Below are 12,633 nucleotides of genomic sequence, written 5' to 3' on the forward strand. Positions count from 1 at the left end.
TAAATCCATTCCAACCTCTGAGCTTATTCCTCTCTGCTTCAATTTCAGTTTACCCTACGTGATTTGTGAGATGGGTCAGGAGGGAGAAATAACTATAAGACAGACAAACAAGAGGACCACAAAAGCTGAGCCTCTCCCCTGCCAAACTGGGATATATCCCTGGTCTGGGGTCTTGGCATCATCACACATGAGCTCATCTGCAGCCCAGTTCATCTGACTCCTAACAACACTATCACTGACAGCTGTTTATGGTAAAGAGGACGGAAGTGAAAGGAATGGATATTTTAACTGGTGGGCCCCATTTGCCTCTGCACCAGGAGTACATGTCTAAAAGGCAGCAGAAGGAATAATACACACAAGCCGCACCAACTGTATAGTCAAAAAGAGTCCATCCTACTATCCATCCTACTGCAAGAGCTCTTCAAAGATGTCTGTATACACCATGTACCCTTCTCTCCAGCTAAGCAGCAATTATCATAGTCAGGGAAACAACGGCCTATGCCTTCGTTGCTTGAGATGCAAAATATACACAGTATATGTGCTAACTTTACCTATTTTATATATATTATACTTGAAATGGATAAATTTCAGAATTAAACCATACCAGCAGTGAGCACATGCATTCAGGAACATGCTTCTGTTTCTGATGTCCTGCCCTTTAAACCACCAATAATTACAAGTTGCCCCTCCTTGACAACTGCAATATAAAAATAAAACTATTAACACAGAGACAAGTGAAATTGTACAGTGATGGATACCTAGATAAATGCATTAATTCCAGTAGGATGCTTCCCTCCTCTCACCATTCTGAGATGATGAAGAAAGAAGTAAGTAAGGAATCTCCCCAGGCTTTTCTTGTACTATACTTCCTACGGCTTCTACCATTAATCTCTGCTCAAAACTAAGCGATTCCAGCTTTTTATTTCTCTCTATTGGAAGTTTTTCCACAGACCTAGTTACTTCTAAGACATACTTTCATTTCTGTGACACAGCTATTTTGAAGCACACATTTATGCCTAAAACTTCTGGTTTACACAATTATCAACAGAGACAGCGCAGTTTGTGCAGGAATATACCAATTAAATATAAATGACAGACAAAATAGCATTTGTACACCCTTTATTTCCTTCTCACATAGGGTATCACTGTGTATTTTGCACACAAAATTTTCCACATAAAGCCTACTTTCCACAAAAAGCCTACTTTCCACATAAAGCCTACTCACCCTTCCAGAAAAAGACTGCTTATTTCACAAAATACTCTGTAAATGACTTTATGTTTCAGCTATTAACAGAATCAGCAGAAATTCTCTTCCAGACTGGATGATCGGAATATGGCATGTAGGAGAGGCCAATAAAAGTCAGTACACAGTCATAATTTAGGGTTAAAAAAGAACAAATATGGAAAAACCTTGCTGCCATGGACTGCTGAGTATCTGCAGACCTGCAAAGAAGTGACAGTCCTCTAAACCTTTAAAATTTAGAAATTCCATCTTGGATTAATGTTTTCAGTACAAAACAGTACTGAACATTAAGCTTTTTTGTCTGCTAAAAAGCTCTCACCCATATGGCAGGCACACTATACCACTGAAAATATATGGGTTCATCAGTTAATTATCAACTCTACTTGATAACTAATGATATAACAGACTCCCTGACATATGCATGCACACACACATCTATATACACACATACATATGTGCACCCCTGTATGCATAGATGTATTGTTGCATATGTAAAGAAGTATGCTGGGAAATACTCACTGAATTCTCCACTCTAGGTCTCATTAAAATATTTAGCCATTACAGGCTTGGATATCTATCACTTCAAACTGTGTATTTACACATTAAATAGTAAAATTACAATTGGTTTATTAAGTAATTGTTCATTAGTAAATCTTTAACCAGGAGACTTCTGAAATTGTAAATACTTTATGCCAACCAATGGACAAGGATGAAATCTATGGTTTATGAGTGCTGCAGAGCAACTCAAAGCTTCTCTGAAAATATTTCACATGAAATGACACATTTCATGCTTCTTATTGAAATGCTTTTTGTTCATATTCAATGCAGCAAGTCCTATGCTCAGATTAATTTGGTTTTTGTCAACTTAGGCTATCTTATGCACTGCTGTTATTTATGATTTCATCTATTTATTGAATAAATAAACTCAAGTTCTACGAAGCTCATATCAGAAATCACTGAGGTTTTAATGAAGTACACTTTGAAAATATACACTCTTTTGTTTGAAACAAAATTTAAAAACCTAAAGGCAGGAACTATAGACCATACTGCTTCTCTATTTTCAGGAACTATCTCTGGATTTTCAAAAATCTGTATCCCTTTTCTGTGGTTTTCATACACACAATCACTTAAAATAATCCAAATGAAACAATCCCTCTTGATAACACATTACTGGCACACAGAAGCTGTACTCAGTTTCCATTTTAGAAACCACAGTACCACATTTCTATTTTCTCTTCCTGAATCAACTTAAGACTCAAGACTCATAAAAACCTGACTTCTTAATTTATTCATCAGCTCAAAGAAAAAAAGCTGGTGGTAAAATAATTAATAGTTGTTATATCTGATCCACTATAAAAAGCTTGAATTCATGGGCACATAAGACTTGAATACACCAAAAATATTATCTGAATCATATCCCTTCCCAAATGCTGTAATAGGACAGTGCACAGTGTTTTAAAACTTACAAGTTTAAAACAGTGTACCAAAACTGGCAGTAGAAGCTCTTAACCCAATGTGAGTGGTTAGTGTCCTGCTCCTGGCCCATCAGGCTGTGTGAATGGAGGCTGTGCTGTGACAGTCACCTTCTTCTCTTGAAGAAGCACTGCTTTGTACCATCTGGGACCAAACACTTCATTTTGACTATTTCTCTGCATTTACAAGAAAACAAGCTCCTCTGTGTTTGTCCTGCCATGTAACACTCACCTTAGATTTCTTCACAAATGCAGTGACAACTGTGCAAGTTACAAGGCAAGTAAATGGTGACCAGGCCTTGACAGCAAAGGTTTCATTGTGACACAGGAAAGACAACTGCCTCTCAAAAAAAAATGTTTCTCCTTCAGTGCCACCAGATTTAGAAGAACCAGTAGGAATGGGTAGACATTGGCTTCAAAGGGAAATAACTTCCTTTTTGTGAAGAAGCTGGCTAATCATTTAGGGGTAAGCAGAACTCTAAATAAAAAGCAGCAAGGAAATTGCAGCATAAGGCATATAATGAGAACCAAGTTGTTACCTACTACTTTTAACATTAACGATGAAGCAGTGGCTTTCATGGTATTGTTAAGGCTGGAAAAGACCATGAGGAAAGGTTAAGGTAGGAAAAGATCATTGAGCCTGGTAACCCAGCACCATTGTGTTCACCTCTATACAGTATCCCCAAGTGCCACATCCACATACCTTTAGAATGCTTCCAGAGATAGTGAATCCACCACTTCCCTAGACATCCTGTTCCAATGCCTCACCACCCTTTCAGTGAAGACATTTTTCCTAATATCCAATCTTGGTCCCCTCTGGTGCAACTTCAGGGGTTGTCTTCTTGTCCTAGTTCTTGTTACCTGGGAGAAAACACTGACCCTCCCCTCACTACCACCTTTCAGGTCATCATAGAGAGAGACAAGGTCTCTCCTGAACCTCCTTTTCTCCAGGCTAAACAATGCCAGCTCCCTCAGCTGCTCCTTGTAGGACTTGCACTCCAGACCCTTCACCAGCTTTGTTGCCCTCCTCTAGATTCCAGCACCTTGATGTCTTTCTTGCTGTGAGGGGGCCCAGAACTGAACACAGGATTTGAGGTATGGCCTCACCAGTGCTGAGTACACAGGGACAATCACCAGACAAAACCAGAACTGTGTCAGGCCATCATGCTCCCATTGTTTCAATCAGAGACAGAACAAACTCAGGTGAACGTGCCACCACTCTCTGGGCCCAGCCATGCAGCCAGTTTTGAACCAGCAAATAGTGCACCCATCTAAGCCATAAGCAGCTGATTTCCTCAGGAGAATGCAGTGCAAAATTATGTCAAGACTTTACTGAACTCCAGCTGGACAACATCCACAGCCTTTCCCTTGCCCATTAAGTGGGTCACCCTGTAGCAGAGGAAGACCAGGCTGGTCAAGCAGAACTTGTCTTTCACAAACTTATGGTAGCCTGGCCTCATCCTCGGGCTGTCCTCCAGGTGTTGACTCACAGCACTTACCATACAAGTGAGCAAGTTACATATCATGAAAATAAATTACAAAAGAAACAGATGAAGAATATAACTGTAATGTTAAGGCTAGGAACAGCATTCTGACTGAAAGGTAAAAAGTTATTTTAAGGTGGGCAAGAAAAGGGAGGCATAGCTCATAGAAATTACCTGCTGCAGAGTGTCTAAATGGAGGAATTATCAATCCAGATCATGATGTGGCAGTTTCTAATGAGAAAAACAGGATGCAAAAATAACATCTCCGTACAACTATTAAGCTGGAATAGATGCTGTTTACTGTATTAATGTTGCCTTTACGGGTGTAAAAAAACAAAACCAGAATTGTAATAGGCCATCGTGCTCCCATCTTTTCAATTACAGAGATAGAACAATCTCAGATTCCAAAGCTAACTACAAATCAAAATTGTGTTATGTTATCTACTGAGACACAAATGGAAAATAAATACTGTTAACTGTCACTTTCCATTAGGTAACAGAAATTCAATTACATTTCAAACAAGCCTCCATGTCAACAGAATAAATCTGTTTCATAAATGAGCAGGTAACCATTTTTTATTCTAACTTCCCAAAGGGAAAAGATCAATTTTAATCACAATTGTTCATTTTTTCCCATATTAATGTTTTGAAGCAAAGTACATCATCTGACCTAGTAAATACCATTATACAGCAATAAGGTTTAGGAAAAAGGGGCGAGAAAAGGTGTTATGAAGAATTATTAAATTCCTCTGCAGATACATTGTGCTGTTTTGGCAATGAAAGTTCATGTTGCCCAACTGACCTACGGACCACCAACTTTCCTAGCCTTCTGATTGCATCAGAAGTTCAGAAACCCAAGCAAGCATCACTAGATACTGCAGCCAGCAAGAGTTTGTAAAAATGTACCAGACACCATAAAAAGCAATGCGTTTTATCAGGATGGTTACACTTCAAGAAATTGAGGCAAGTAGTAAAGAAGCATTTGGAAAAAAAGGGCCCCACTCTCCTCTGGGATATGAACAAATATGTAGGTAGGTGGGATGAATTTCTTCAAAAATACAGGCCTTTTGTAGATTCAAGAGTACCTTCTCATCTGAGACACCACCAGGGTGGGGACAGGAAAATGAAATCTGAAATTGGCACCTGTATTTGAAATTCTTTTGCAAATCCTTATACTAGATGTTGGAAATATCCGATTTTACTTGCATGAGAGCCCCAGCTTGTCAGAAGCCTGCCCTGAAGCACAGCAGGAGGCAGATTCATCATCAGAGTCTTGAGCACCAGACCTTCTCTCTTTTCTAAACACAAGAGGCTAAAAAAAAAATGGCTTAATATAAAGAACAAGAGCACTGTGACTTCAAATTCACATCTTGTGCTCCCCATGTCAACAGGAAGAACGAAGCCCTCATTGCTTGACGTGGGAAAACACTGGCCCTGCACCCCTGTTTGATTGAGAAGAGAAGCCAGAACTGCAATTCAAATGTGTTTGGCAGCTGTGAGAGCCCACAAACAGTATCAGTCACAACAGAGACAATGAACATCCTCAGTTACACAACTGCCAACTGGCTAAGTGTCACATTAGGTTAAAGAGAGAACAAAAATACTCTCAATGCCATAAACTTATTTCTTTCTATGAAAACCCATTGTGGAGCTCACAGAAGTCACAAAATACGTGTTTCTTGTAACACAGTGGAACTAGTTTGGGAAGTAAGATTTAGGCATTAAGCAGCAGTGGTCAAAATGTAATTCAATTGGATCCCTCTCAGAGTCATCACATCAATAGACAGTGCATTAAATTTGACATATGAGAGGGGCTTTTTTTTTCCTAAATGAGAAAAGTAGGTAAAGCCTAAAGGGGAGAGTTAGGCAACTAAAATCCATAGAAATCTACTAAAAAGTATCTTACTAGAGTCACAGGACACTTTTATACATTATATATATTTATACATACATACATACATACATATATATATATATATATATATATATATATAAAGTAAAAAGTCAAGAACAAAATAGTATGGCTAAATAATAAAGCACCCAAATAAAACCAAACAACAAAAAACACACACACACACACACAAAAAAAAAAAAAAAAAAAAAAAAAAAAAAAAAAAAAAAAAACCAAAAAAAAAAAAAACCAAACACACAACTAATGAAAAGAAAAGCAATAGACAAACCCAAATGTCATCATATTGAGTGTAAAAACAGATTACAAGGATGAACAGAGTCCCCAAAACAGTCAATTACATCATTATAAGTAAGGTTCTGGAAGTACAGCTTCCAGCAGGACCACTGTTCCTATTAAGCCATGTGGGTATCAACAGCTAGGTTAAACAAAATGGGCCAGGAAGCTAAAATTTTTCTTGGAATCACTATCCATCACAATTAATAATACCTGGAATGGACAACTCTCCATCACATTGCTGTTGTCAGAGATGATTAAAGAGGATGAATTTTGACAAATTCTACTGTCTACTCCATTCAGGACCAAGAGCCTTCCTCAGTTTCAAACCCGTTTGCAAATTTGACCTCACTTATAGCCCATCTGTCATCATATGACTCTCACAGCAGAAAGAGAGACACTATTTGAAGGTCAAGCAGAAGAAAGAGATCCTATTTTGAATGTTCCAATATCATGTGCTCCACAGACTGCATGAAGTTTGGACTAATATTTTTATCATATCTAAGAATTTAGGACCAGCTGAGCTGGTTCAGAACCAGGCCAAGCTCTCACCTGTTTTCAACTGTGTCCTACGTGTCCAATCTCTGAAGAAGCCAGAAATGGGCATGAATATATGATACCACCTCCTTTTGAAGTCCTTGCCTCACCTTGGCTATTTCTAGTTGATGGAATTGTCTGTTCTTGATGCTGTTTGCCTATTTTGTTACTCTTAACATATCTCTCTTTCAATTACTTGCTCCATATAACCTTGAACTATCAATAAACCTTTTGTGCCCAAGAACTCATCAGGTTTTCACAATACACGTTCCCTAAACAGTATCTTAAGCTTAGTAGTTTCCAACCCCAAAACGGGCTGTAAAACACTGCACGAGTTCTGAAAGAAGCAAGGATCAAGAGAGTAGAGCTAACACAGTTGCATTAATACCTGTCCAGCCTCGAGGATAAAGTTGCGCTCAATCCACATAATTAGAGGTACATAATTTTTACTCTTTAACCAGAAAGAGTATTGGTTATTATCTACAACAGAAGTCATGAGTCACAAAACATACAGAGTGTAACAGAATTCCTTATCCCACCAGGAGTGCCATGACAACTCATCCATAACAGTCTGAGTGAAGAAAAGAGGAAATGAAGGAACATTAAAAAGACTCTCTAGAAGCTTCTTCTTATTAATTTACTTAGAAAACTTGGACATGCAGTCTTGAAAGTCAGATATTCTGGAGGGGTGGGGAAGGTCTGCAAGGGAATTCAGTCCACCTAAGGTTATGTTTTGGTCTCAAAGGCAACTTACTTCATTGAGGACACCTGCCCTGGTAGCTACTATGTGTCTTTAAGAGTATTCAGTGTGACCCAGTCATTTAAAGGTGCATTCCTGCCACGCTCTGAAAGACTAACTAAATGATTGGAAATAGGAACAAGGAGGAAAAAATAACCAGTGCATGAAGAAAGCATGTCCAAACGATCAATACTATGAAAGGCACAGTTATTCATATTTACTAATAACTGAAAGCTGACATGCAATAAGTAATAAGAATGTGAAATCTGCTGACTACAGAGAACTATTTAGGGTAGTCAAGACTACAAAAGATTGTGAGGAACTCCAGAAGGACCTTTAAAAAACCAGGTAATTGGACAACCTGACAGCAGATGAAATTCACAGTGAAAAAAAGTGCAGAGTAGGGTACACTAGAAGGAACAAATTTAAAGCCACTTGTACATACTGATGGGTTCTGAATTAGTTATAACCTCTCAGGAAAAGAGATGCAAGATTCATCACAGGCACTTCAATGAAGACATTTGCTCAATACACATGAGGGGTCAAAAAAAGTGAACAGGATGCCATGATGTATTGAGAAGGGAATACAGAATATGAAAAATATTAATATACTGCCATTTATATTGCCATCACTGCAAATTAATGACATATACTCCCCTTGAATACATTACCTCTATCAAGAAGGACATTAAAAAATAGTCCAAAGGACATCAAGGATAAACATCCTCCTGTATCACAGGAAAAGAGGGTTTCTAAAACATCTGAAAAAGAAAGTTTCCTTGCAGGCCAATTATTCTGCTGTCATTCATGTCAGCCTGGATCCTCTGAAGAAGTGCAGAATAGCCAACAACAGAAACAAGATATCAGGCCAGGAAGACCTTGACCTTTGTTCACAGAACAGTGCCCATGCTTTTAATTAGAATCTTTAAAAATAGCTACCTGTTTTTCAGAGAACACAGCAACAGAGGCAGGTGACTTAGTGACCATGCACACAGGTAAGGCTGAGGTACTCCGTGCCTTTGATCCAGTCTTCACCAAAAAGGTCCTCAAGGTTCAGCAGTGGGAGGCAGAGTTGGAGAAGGGGAGGCCCAGCAGTGGAAGAGGACTGACCCAGCTATCTCAGGAGAACTCAGCCCACAGGAAACCATGGGACCCGGCAGGCTGCTCACCTGCAAGGGGCACCTTTGAAAGGAGAAGGACAGGCCCCCAAGAACTGGCAGAAAGCAAATCTGGCACCTGTCTTCAGACAAAAGTAGGAACCTCCTGAAATTCAACAAGAACAAAAGCCCTGTCCTGCATTTGGGAAGGAATATACATTACAGGCAGGGCTTCACTGGGAGGCAGGCCAGTGAAAGCCCTGGTGTGTGTGGAGGTGAACACGAGCCAGCAGTGTGCACTGGCAGCAAAGGCCAGCAGTTCCCTTGGCTGTGTGAGCAGGACTACGGCCAGCAGAGAGAACAGACCGCCCTGCACAGTGCCCAGCACACCACATCCACACACATCCCCACCCACAAAGACAAGAAACACATCCATGAACCAAGAAAAATTTCAGCAGACGGTTTCAAGACTGGTTGGGGTCTGGTGCACTAGACCTGTGGGGAGAAACTGAGGGAACAAGGCACGTTTTGCCTGGAAAACAGATGGCTTTGAGGGCAGCCACCAGCATTCCCCAGCACCTGTGAGTAAGGTCACTGAAGAGATGAAGTTGGGGTCTTTATGGCAGGGCATGATGGCACAGACAACAGTGGGCCTAAGGTAACATAAGAGAGGTTCAGACAGCATACAGAGTAAAACCTTTCCCTGTAAGGACAGTCCACCAGTGGAATGAGCTGGTATTAAAGGTTGTTTAATTTGTTCAGACTTTGAAGATTCAATTGGGTCAGTACCTGAGCAACCTGGTCTGACGTGCCCACACTGTATGAGGTGTGTATGAGGCCACACTGTATGAGGCTGGACAAGAGATCTCCTGAAGACTCTTTCAGACCAATTTATCCTATGATTCCCTAAGTATCACCACCTCTGGAGGTGTTCAGAAAGCATGTAGATGTGGCATTTGGGGACTTGGTTTAGTGGTGAATATGGCAGTGCTGGGTTAATGGTTGGACTCAAGGATCTTTTCCAACTTAAAGTATTTAAGGATTCTAAATAGTCCTTTTTTCTGTCATAATTACATCATGGTAAAGGAGCTCGTTTATAATATCCAAGTACCTGGAAACTCAAGGAAATTATATTTCTACATGGCACCAGAACCTTATGATTTTCAAAATACAGCAGCAAGCAGATCTCTGGACAGGCTATTTCTCCTCAAGTTTCCATCTGTTCTCTTCCATCTGCTTCAGTTTTATATGGCCCCCATTAACCACAGCATCTCAACATCATCTTTTTTCACTGCATTTCAGAACCATAATTATCTTTACAATGAAGAAATTAGTAAATTTACTTCCATGTGTTATTGCTTGCTTTTCCTCCCTGTTCCTGCTGTGGATCATTAAGTTTTCCATTGTCAAAAGCTTGTATCTTGTATGTGTTCACAACAAAGGATCATTCATAAATTGGAAATTTTGATATATAGTCAAATAACACACTAAATCACAAGACACAGAGTAGAAAAACCATGAAATCCAGAAAACATAAAATTTCATTCACACATTTTCCTTATTTTATTTTACTTTGATGCACTACTTTGTATTAGTAATAGCTTAAAGATGAACTATCATCTTTAGTTTTTGATTTCTTTAGCACTATAATGGTTTTCAGGTTTCATCATACACATCATGCCATTGAAAAAGAATTTTTTTTAACACATTCTCTTTTTTAAAAAAATCTAGTATTAATAGAAATAAAACACTGTTCCACAGAGTGCCTCAACAGGAAACATTTTGCCCCTGTTTTACCATCATTCCTATAATTCATCTACATTCAAAATTCCGAACTTCCCACCCAAACGAAACACAGTCAAAATTTATGATACAGTATAAAAAATGTGGATTTGCTTTGACCTGCAGAGTTGTGACTCAGCAACAGTGAAGCTATGCAAGTGTTGTTTCCTAGAAAACAACACTCTATTGGCACAAAACTGGCTTTGTTCGCCCACTTTCTTTTCTGCCTTTCCTCCCCTGTCAGAGCAATTCATAAATGAATGAAAACATTTGGCTTACACACCTATGCATGACTAGTTTGAAATGGGGTCCCAAATCCCCTTAGGTACAAGCCTTATTTTCAAAAATACTCAGAACTTTTCAGTTTTTATTCTTGAACATTTCTGTTGTCTGTGCTTGAGTCAAGAGTACTTGAGGATCTGCCTGAATACATGGGATCTCCTGCACAACCTGTCCTGTCCTCACCTCCATTTCTGTTGCACCTCTTCCTAAGAAAATGTTCTCCATTTTGAAAGGCTGAAATAATCACTTACCTCCTTCTCCTTATTATTAATTTTGTTCATTTTCTTCTCTACGTTTCATTGCTCACTCTTTCTTCAATTTCATTTTTTATTTTCAATTCTCATTTTAAATACTTTTCCAACTTCTCTTTCCTAAAAACATAGGCAATAAGTAATGTAATCAACAGTGACACACAAAGAAGTATCACTCTTTTCCTGGAATTATCGTGCCAGGTATCCTGGCAGGTAAAATTCTACTACATTCAAGTTAGCTTAGTTAACAAAGATTTTTCTCAACTGGCATGAGATCTAAAAACTTTTGATTTTCTTTCAGGGTTGAAATTTTTAGAAAGAAATTAGATATTGAAAAATATTGCAAGGGCCAGGGAGTTCACTGCAGATCAATCCAGTTTGGGAACCAAAATGTGACAGCAATTATGTAAAATTTCTAAATGTAAGGGAACATACTGGGAGGATGGACACTTTCAGCTGACAGCAGTAAAATGATGACACTACTGACAATACAAGAGCAAGAAAGACCAAAAGAAGTACAAAGATGGGAACCAATGTAATCAAACAGGTATCATCAAAGACTTAGAGGAGCAAGACTTTTGAATCTGACAGCATTAAAAGTCACTTGAACTTTACCTGATTTGTCAATCTGCTATTTCTTTTGAATCTCTTCTCCAATACACAACACCACTCTGCAATGATAAGCACAGAGATTCCTCAAGGATTTGACTGTTCTGATACGTATAACCCCAGGCTAATTTTCTATATGGGTGATACTATTATTTTCCCAATGGAAATCTAGAGCTAATTTAAAACAAGGAATAATTTATCTTAAGATTACTGAACCCACAGAATACCAAACTTGAAGTTCTTAATAATCCCAGTACAAACTGAAGTGATGCTGAATAAATCAATTAAATGCACAAGCACACAAATATGCTAGATATACACACACATACACCTTTATGCATACTGATTGTGAGAATGACACACCAAAATTGATTTGAAATTATTAAATCTAGAGTTCATGAAAGATCAAATTCAGATCTATTTATATACTTATTTGAGAACAGATAGTTTTCACAATTTTTTAAATATGACAAATTTAATTAATGGAGGTAGGCAAATAACAGATTTTCATTAACAAAATGCATTGGTTAAAAAATGTATCTTCTTCAGCCATAAATTGTTTTTAAGTTAAATATGAAACATTATTTGAAAAATTCTGAGAATGAAAAAGTCAAAAAATAACCTTCAAACCTGAGGATGATACAGTCTGTTTGGTCTCAAATACTATACTTCTATTTTAAGCAATTGCCAAAAAGTCTGTAAGTGATCAAAACCAAGAAAACATTCCAGCACTGAAAAATTTCAGATACTTTATTTTGAAATCTTCTAAGCTAGGCATGTGCCTAACTCTTCTGGAACTCTAGATGGATAATAAAACCCCAGTGTATGACTTGGCCTTTCTGTGTCACCTCGTCAACCTCTTGATTAGAAGAAAAGTTGCATCAAAAAAATGTCAGCAAGGGTTAATAACAATCTAGTGGGATTTACTCATATAAAAAGATACTGACCTTTC

The sequence above is a fragment of the Zosterops lateralis genome, assembly GCF_965231275.1.
Source record: "Zosterops lateralis genome assembly, chromosome: 5".
Lineage (NCBI taxonomy): Eukaryota > Metazoa > Chordata > Aves > Passeriformes > Zosteropidae > Zosterops > Zosterops lateralis.